The sequence below is a fragment of the Ylistrum balloti genome, unplaced genomic scaffold (assembly GCF_031769215.1).
Source record: "Ylistrum balloti isolate Yb309-2 unplaced genomic scaffold, AGI_CSIRO_Ybal_v1 Utg370006, whole genome shotgun sequence".
In the NCBI taxonomy this organism is placed as follows: Eukaryota; Metazoa; Mollusca; class Bivalvia; order Pectinida; family Pectinidae; genus Ylistrum; species Ylistrum balloti.
This window is the reverse complement of record NW_026782081.1, coordinates 3,138,266-3,147,521: the sequence shown is the minus strand read 5'-3', so window position 1 is coordinate 3,147,521 and position 9,256 is coordinate 3,138,266.

The following is a 9,256-nucleotide window of genomic DNA, read 5'->3' as shown; positions in this document are numbered from 1 at the left end:
CATTCACAATTGACAGGGCGTTAGTCCATTTAGTAATTAGAACTGAAGAAATGTCGACAACAAAAGCGGATCTCTTGAACAACCACGTGGTGTCCTTCACGATAAAGATGTTTGCACTATTCTCGTAAACATAAGGCCTTCCGTATTCAAGACTGGACAGCAAAACATGTATGTATATATATATCCAACTCCGGGAGACCGATTTTAGTGTAGGCATATGGTCATCTCCGGACTAGAATGACCACCAAAACATTGGCCTCGTATGTTCAGATGGCTGACAGTTTCCAGTCCATTTTACCACTGACCTGATATTACAAACCTGTTATATGATATCCCCTTATCACACTGACCACGAGGTCAAACCATTCGGGCCATCCTAGTGTATACACAAAGCCACCACGACTGACCAAGTGGTCAAGTACAAAATTAGGTCACAGAAATCACTCAAAATCTGGTAATTTGGCAGGTGCGATCTTTAAACCAACCTGTCTAACGTGTAATTAATTGTTCCTGTGTGACCAAACAACTTATAACAATATGAAACATGATCGGTTTTAAATATCAACCTGTGACAAACAGCTGCTCCTTGGAATGAACAGTTGTATGCAAAGTCTCTCCATGAATGAATGAATGGTGTTACGCGCTACGAGTCTTTGTTGACACGAGATCGGAATGTCGAAATGATACAGCCAAATTGCAATATAAAAACAACACCGATTTCGTTCATACTGGTACCATTCGATCCATGAAACTTTCAAGTATAGATCTAGATAGAAATAGAAAAAATCTAAATTGATTTACCATTTTTTCTGATTTTTCTTTCTGAGTTTCCTTCGATGTGGTACCGGTGTAAATTCTCGTGGCTCGCTTCCTGTCATGGGCACCCATCGCTGATTGGCTCTTTCAACAACCAACTTTAATTGTATGCATACCAGAGTAAATGTCAAAGGTCGAATGTCAAGCCAGGTGTACTCAAATTTCATTGTCAATACCACCGACGAAGTGAGTGCCAATGCCAAAACTAATATCTTATATTCTGTTATATTTTCTAGATAATGCATACAGGCACCTTATGTAAATGCACCAAGTTATAAGCTATATCTTAAATCATACGCCTTCTTGTAAGTGTAATCAAACCTGTATTGATACGTAGGTCTCTCACGTAATATCCTCCACCAATTATAAACATTGAAAAGGGTCTATTTTACATAACCTCAGTTAAATTGTATATCCATATGTAGGTCTCCATTTGAATATGAGAAAAAGTTGTTCCTTGCAAATAAAATGGCACTGTCCGGGATTAAAGGAATACTTTAAAGTGTTTTCATTTTCGAACCGCATGGTTCCGTCATAAAAAAGCGTTACATCTGTAGGGACATGAGTTTTTTTCTTTTAATATATATATGTATTCCTGTCAAAGTGCAGGTGACAAATGTGTAGTCGCACCGTCTAAACTCGGACGTATCCGAATTTTCTTTGTTAACCTAACACTGCGCTGGCGATCTCTACTCACAGATTCACCCGGGACAGTTCATGTATAGTAATTTTCGGATTTTCTTGTCTAATTGAAAGAAAAACTATCATCCATCTTCGTTTTCTATACCTTGTAACCACGAAACGTGGAACAGAAAATGAAGTAAACGAGAAATCTTGTTTTAATATTAGACTAATATCAGAATATTAGACGCAGGTTTATTACGCCTATATATCCAGATCAGTATTTAAAGAATAAGTATCCCGAATATGGTCAGTGTGTTATTGTCTAGTTCATGATTATAAACACATTTAGTTTGCCTCCAATGTTCATCCAATCGGGATTCGAAAGTTTTGATTGTTGGTGACGTTACAACAGCATTAGGAAGTGAATTCCAGTGGTTTACTACCCGTTCACAGAAAGAATACTTCCTCAGATTTAGTCTGCTCCTTCTTTTTAATAGTGGAAAACTGTGCCATGAGGTTATCTTGTTATTGTTTTGTATCAGGAGATCCTCCATGTGTTTGGTTTGTATACTTGAATCATATCTCAATCTTCTGTGCCTCAGTGTCGGTCATTTAAGGATCCTTAGCCTGTTTTCATAACTTAGGTGTTTCATTCCCGGTATTTGTTTCGTTGCTCTTCTTTGCACATTTTCCAACTCATTTATATCTTTTTGCAGATAGGGATTCCACACGCAGGCCCCATATTCAAGGTGCGGACGTACAAACGCTTTATATAAAAGACAGAACGACTTTTTGTCTAAGTACATGTATGTTCTTCGGATGGTTCCCATTATTCTATTGGCTTTATTGACTGCATTGTGAATATGTTCGTTGATATTTAGGTTGTTGTCTGTTATAATTCCAAGGTCCTTTTCTTTTGTTACCTGATCTAATGTAACCTCGACTCTTCCATATCCCTCGTCTCTATATAAGTATAGCGGTGTATTATTGGTTTTCTTTCCTACGTGCATAATTTTGCATTTGTCCGGGTGAAATTTCAAGGGCCATTTATCAGACCATTGTTGAAGCTTATCTAAATCTTTCTGGAGATTCAAGTTATCATTATGAAAGTAAATTTTCGTATCATCTGCAAATAAATATGTTCTTGGTCAATAGTTTCCAGAAGATCATTGATGCAAACTGCAAAAAGGGATGGGCCTAAATCTAAAAATATATCTGTTTTTAAATTTTATAACAAAATATCCCTATATTGGAGAGGACATACATGTATGTTTGCATGTAAACAAGTATGTCGAGATGAAATTTAAATGTGAAGTTAATACATGTTTGAATGTTGATTTCCTTAATCATTTCATAAAGTTACAAGGTAAAATAGTGCACACCAATTTCTACATTGGTACAAATTTGGTACCAATAAACTATTGTAGACTTATGCTATTTCATTATCCCGCATCCTGATGAGGTTGTTTGTAATTAATTTTCCATGATGACGTCATAATGTTATGACGTAGCTGATTATGTCTTATACCTTGGTTTTTGTCTATGCATTTATATATATATGTTCAATGAAATAATAGCAACAGTACGGACAAGCGAATTGTCAAATTTTCGAGGCAACCTGCAACTTTATCAAGACACAAACACCACATAAATCACATAACATACAAAGAACATAAAACAAATAAAAAGTTATAAAACCAAATGGAGAGTCGTGGTGTAAACCTAAATGTCTCGATCATCCCTCCGGCCGATGGACGCCGAAGACCCTCCACAGCGGACAAAAGACCATTCCAAGCCGTTGTATGTGGTGATGGTGATTAAAACATCAAAAATATTCTACTCAAATTTAGGTATAGTTTGCATTCCAGACACCTAGCGTATATGTGATCGCAACGAAAACAATTGCACGTCACACTTCGAAGAAAGTAGTCTACCGGTACATCTCGGCCACATTCTGATTGAGGAACCGTTTGATTAAAAACAAGAAAATACATTGTGAAAAATGTAAATGTATATATATATATACAGAGACAAATGTTCTCCGCCATCTTGTGCGAAATTTTGTTATAATATGTATTTGATATGTAATCCTATGTGCTATTTGCATACAGAATAATGTCAATTGAAATGAAATGTATAACTGTACTAAACGCATCAATATTATCCCGCCGATACTGGCCAATTAATGGCGTCGACACGAAGGTAACAACCGCATAACCCTTGGATTTTGTAAATGCGCTTTACCTGCAAAGTAGCTTCTTACACATACTTCTCTATATAGAGTTCCCTTTGTACCTGCGGTGCATCTTCACAGGAGTTTTGGTATTGAAATAAAAGGGATTTTTTTTTCGTTTTTAAATCTCTCATTTCTTTCCCAGTTGCGAATGTAATCCGTTTGAGTAAGTTTTTGTGTTTACAGCATACAGTAAAATGATAATAACAACAAACCATTTTATTACATGGTAATAGGAAACATGAATATTTAAGTATTGTTCAGAACATGTTATATGATGTAACTGATGTGTCTTTACTTTGATGCTGGGACAGTCTGAATGTTCCAATGCATTGAACTGAAGCTATGACATAAACAAACATCACAATGATGTCACGATGCGTTTTCATTTCCTTTAACTTTTACCGAAAAGTCAGTTTCAAGATAGTTCGGAACACATTTAGCATTTCCTTCCGTGACAGAAAACGATAACACTCATAATCAGCGAGACTCGAAATGTTTGCATGATTCCAAGGATACAGTTTATATAATAATGTCACATAATTTCAACAATAGTTAAAAAACGACACACTTGAATACATATCAGGGAGAACTGTAAAATATTCTTCAAAAGATAAAAACTAAGTCTTGCCTTTCTAAAGCTTGTCAGATAAAGACGACGAGAGTAGCAAACTGGGCGTTTCATATACTAAGGGCGATAACTCCTGCTTGACTGTTGGAGTGTGATCTGTTTTGAAGACACATTTTCTGTTACAAAGTAAATAGTCTACTTATCATTGTGACACACAAAAACACAAATTATTCCATTGAACATAAAAGGGCTTTGAACTTAATCTGACCGGTATTTACATAGATAAGTATAACCCCTGTTAGTACACTTTAGTATATTTTGACATATACTTTTGTATGTGATGCAACATTTGTAATGAACTTTATACTGGTCACATATTTCAGGCCGTGTAGTGAACGAGTTTGTAATTTATTCCTTCATTTCTGATCTATATAACATGACATTGTACATACAGACTTTGTGAACGAGGGGTGGTGGTGACAACAAAACACAATATTCTCTGCATTTTACATAAATTTTCATCCTAAACACATGTAATACTGTGAAACACTGACCTTTCTGAAAAAGCCATCATTTTATCCTTTTACTTCCACTGTCAGACACAGTCTGTGGTCCGGAGAGAACATAGTATTATGGCGAAGCATTCCGTACAGAAGTACGTCAAGCAGGCTGAAGCTCTTATCCTTACAAGGGTAAATATGCAGTTTTTGGCAATGGACGTATCGACAGAAATATTCAACATCGTCATCTACGTGTTTTGAGATCGTAGCTGAGAATTTGATGCGGTATGGTACAAGGATTTTCGTTTCCTTTTGCCATTTTTGCTCCTATGTTACAAATATCATTACGCCAACTTTTCGTGTTCATACAGTTAATAGTGATTTATTCGGGATTGAAAGATGATAGTGTTTTTCAACCCAAGAATCCATTTCAACGGAAATTCAAAATATGGACAGACTATGAGTGTCCCCTTCATTGACATATGCTTTTATAATATGAAATAGACACTGCCTAAAACGAGCGCAAGTTGAGCACCACGTGTACCGATACATCATCATCATCATCATCATCATCATCATCATCATCATCATCATTTTCGTCGTCGTCGTCATCTTATTCTTCTGAAAGACAATGCATCAGCATCAGGCGGTGGTTTGGTGGCACAGTTGTAACGCACTCATCTATCATCACCTAGCCGTCCTGGGTTCAATTCCTTGAAGCCGGGATATGGATTTTCTCTCACAGTCAGACCCCTCGCATGTTTACAACAAGTTTAATTAGTGTAAATTGTAATCATATAAGTCGTGCAGATTGCTGGTAGCTGTGATGTTATAGATATCAGAACAAATGTACGCTTTTTATGGGTTTTTCCGATTTCTTCCCTTCGTACAGAAATTTATCTGTAAGCATCTCCCCTTTATTACAAGTTCCTTGGACCTTAAAAAGAGTGCAGGGACGTGGTGAAATGAGGTTATTTACAGTGTCATTTTTTTTTTGTAATTTGTGAGGTAAAATGGAATAGAAAGGCTAAAAACTATTGTGGTGTTTTAGTGGGTGAGGGCCTCAAGGAAGTAAGAGATATGTGTCTCTAGTCCTCTAGTGTAGTGTATTATACTGGTGGGAGGAGGTTTCATAGTGTGATGGTACTTGGGAAGAAAGAGTATATATGTATCCTTGGTAACAGATATATGACTATATGTGATATGAATATGTCTAGTTCTTAATGAATTTATAAGATGAACTCTCTTGACAACATTGTTTCGTCTGCTGAAAGGCCGAATGGCCTGAAAAGCTGTAAAATAAAGCTGTCTACTATATATATCGGAAGGTTGCGTTTTGTTATTACTGATTTCACAAAAATGTTATGCTTGCTTTTTAATGGTCAATGTATGAATAAAGTCTTTGACAAAATTAGTTTATTTTTTTATAACAATACGATTACTATATAATTGAACCTTTATTTGTTTAAGCAATGTTGACGTGTCTTCGTGGAAAAATGCAGGTAAAGTTCATGCTCCGCGATATCATAATGTTAAAATCGCTGCAGAGACTATTCTGTTATACATAGTAAGTAATAAAATCAGTGTGATTATTGCTGTATTTTGTAATTAATTTTGTTATAAATTTTGAACAATTTTTATCCTTTCATTGTGAATTATAAGTGTTTACTGGAATTTGTTTAATATTCAAATCCCTAATCATGATTAATTTTCAAACAGTTATCGAAAGAACATCTACATGTTGCAGTTTTAGGAGACGAGACAGGTGTCTCGCCAAATGAAGTATCACACATAATGCCACAAGGCGCTCGCTGTGCTCGATATTAATATAAATAATTGTATGGATACTGACATGAAATTATTAAACAGGTTTCAAGACTTAGTAAGGAACTTCTTCTGGGGGCTTGGTTTGAATTATCAACTAACAGCACTTATAAACAAACACAACTTACAAACAGAACATCAATTTTGTTTTAATCCTTGTCGTGGTGGCAAGATCGTCTTAATATATAACATCACTTTACCTCATTAGACGTCACCGAATTGGACTGTTCGTCCCACGCGCACACCCGCCGATATGACACTTTTTCAGGTTTTTCACACCCACCGCCATGACACTTTTTCAAGTTATTGAAGATAAAAAGTTTTCGCTTCGTAGGCAAGGTACATTTGGTGCTCATGATTTATATATTTTAAATACTGTAGTGATCATGATGTTGACTCTGTTATAACTTATATTTTTTGTCTTTTAGTTTTATTTGATGTAGGCTGATTGTGCTGATTTCTCAAGGTTTGTTAATGTGTATCAAAGTTCCTTGAAATGAAAATATTCCTTCAAACAAAGCGCATATAAAAAAACCCCCAAAATATTCATGTTTATAATTATCAATTAACTTGAACGAAACATTTCCATAACATATTTATTCATTTAGCGTGTCATGGTGACATTATCTAATGCATTGGAAATCAGAAATAGTAGTAGCTATAGTGAAAATATTGTAAATTTGTATATATATAGAAGTCTGGTTTAATCTCAAAGAACTATGTCTTTATAGACATAATTACTGGAAGAAAAGTCTAACCATGATACTTCAAGGAAGATAGGCATGTAAATATATTTACTATGTTGCCTAAAATATTTACAAAAGAACTTTTAGCAGTAGCATCAGCAACTATTCCAAATAAAATTGTTACCTTACGAAAAAACGATCCTCCTTGGATGAATAATAATATTCGTGGATTAATTAGGGCTAGAAAAAGAATACATTATAAAGCTAAGTTAACAAACAATCATAATCACTGGGGTAAGTTTCGACAAATACGGAATCTTTGTGTAGATGCAGTTCGAAAATCAAAATCTAACCATTTTATAAAATTAGCAAATAATCTTCATTCAGAATCCATATCTTCTAGGGATTGGTGGAAAATAGCCAATACATTTACTAAATTCTCTTCGAAATCGTCTTCGATTCCTATGCTTGTTTCGGAAGGTAACGAGTATTATGAGGATGGTGATAAAGCTACTCTTTTAAATAATTTCTTCATTAGGCAATCTAATATTGATGATAGTAATGCAATTATACCTACTCCTACTGGCCCTCACGCAATTCTCGAAAATATTGTTTTAACTTCTGAAGATGTAAAAGATTCAATTAGTACACTTGACACATCAAAAGCATCCGGTCCAGATTTAATTAGTCCTAAATTATTGAAAGAAGGTATAAATCAATTGTGCAATTCTCTATGTCAACTATTTAATAAGTCGTTACAGTCAAAACTATTTCCTGATGAATGGAAATGTGCAAATGTAATACCTATTTTTAAAAAGGGAGATAAGAGTTGTGTTTCAAATTACAGACCCATTTCATTGTTGAGTATTATAGGAAAAGTAATGGAAAGATGTATATTTAAACGTGTTTATAACTTCCTACGAGATCAGAATTTCTTTACGGATTCACAGTCTGGATTTACCCCTGGGGACTCAGCTGTAAATCAGTTATTAGATATTTCAAACGACATTGGCAAAGCTCTTGACAGTGGTAAAAAAGTTCAAATTGTTTTCTGTGATATTAGTAAAGCTTTCGATCGTGTTTGGCATAGGGGTTTGATACATAAATTGAAATTAGCTGGGATTTCGGGTGATTTATTGAAGTGGGTTCAAAGTTATTTGGAAAACAGAAAGCAAAGGGTAGGGATAAATGGGAATACTTCAGAGTTCGGAAAAATTACAGCTGGGGTACCCCAGGGGTCTATATTGGGGCCACTATTCTTTTTAATCTACATAAATGACATAGTAGTTGATTTTGGCTGTAAAATTAAATTGTTTGCAGATGACACCACTTTATATGTCATAATGGATAATGTAGACACTGCGATTGAATCTATAAACCGTGACTTATCGAAAATTTCGGAATGGGCAGCAAGATAGTTAGTGACGTTCAACCCTAGCAAAACAGAATCACTTTTTATTAGCAAAAGAAACACAGACCGAAGATCAGACTTACCCCATATCATTATGAATAATACTGTAATAACTGACGTTAATGTACATAAGCATCTTGGTCTATATTTTTCTTCTATTCTTACTTGGAACGAGCACATAGATTCTATTTTAAAAAGAGTATCATGTCGACTAGCAGTACTAAGGAATTTAAAATTTACATTGGATAGAAAATCTCTAGAGAAATTATATTTTGCATTTATCAGGCCAATTTTGGAATACGCGGACATTGTTTGGGATTCATTGCCCTTGCATCTTAGTGATAAACTAGAATCTGTACAAATTGAAGCCGCCAGAATAGTGACAGGTGCTACGCGATTAGCCAGCATTGATCTTCTTTACAAAGACACGGGATAGGAAAAATTATCCAGTCGTAGAACAAAACATAAAATTATACAGTTTCACAAAATGTTCCATGATTTAACTCCTGCATATCTCACAAATTTTGTCCCGTCTCAGCACTCTGATATACGTGACTATAGAACTAGACTACTTATTCCTGTACGATGTAG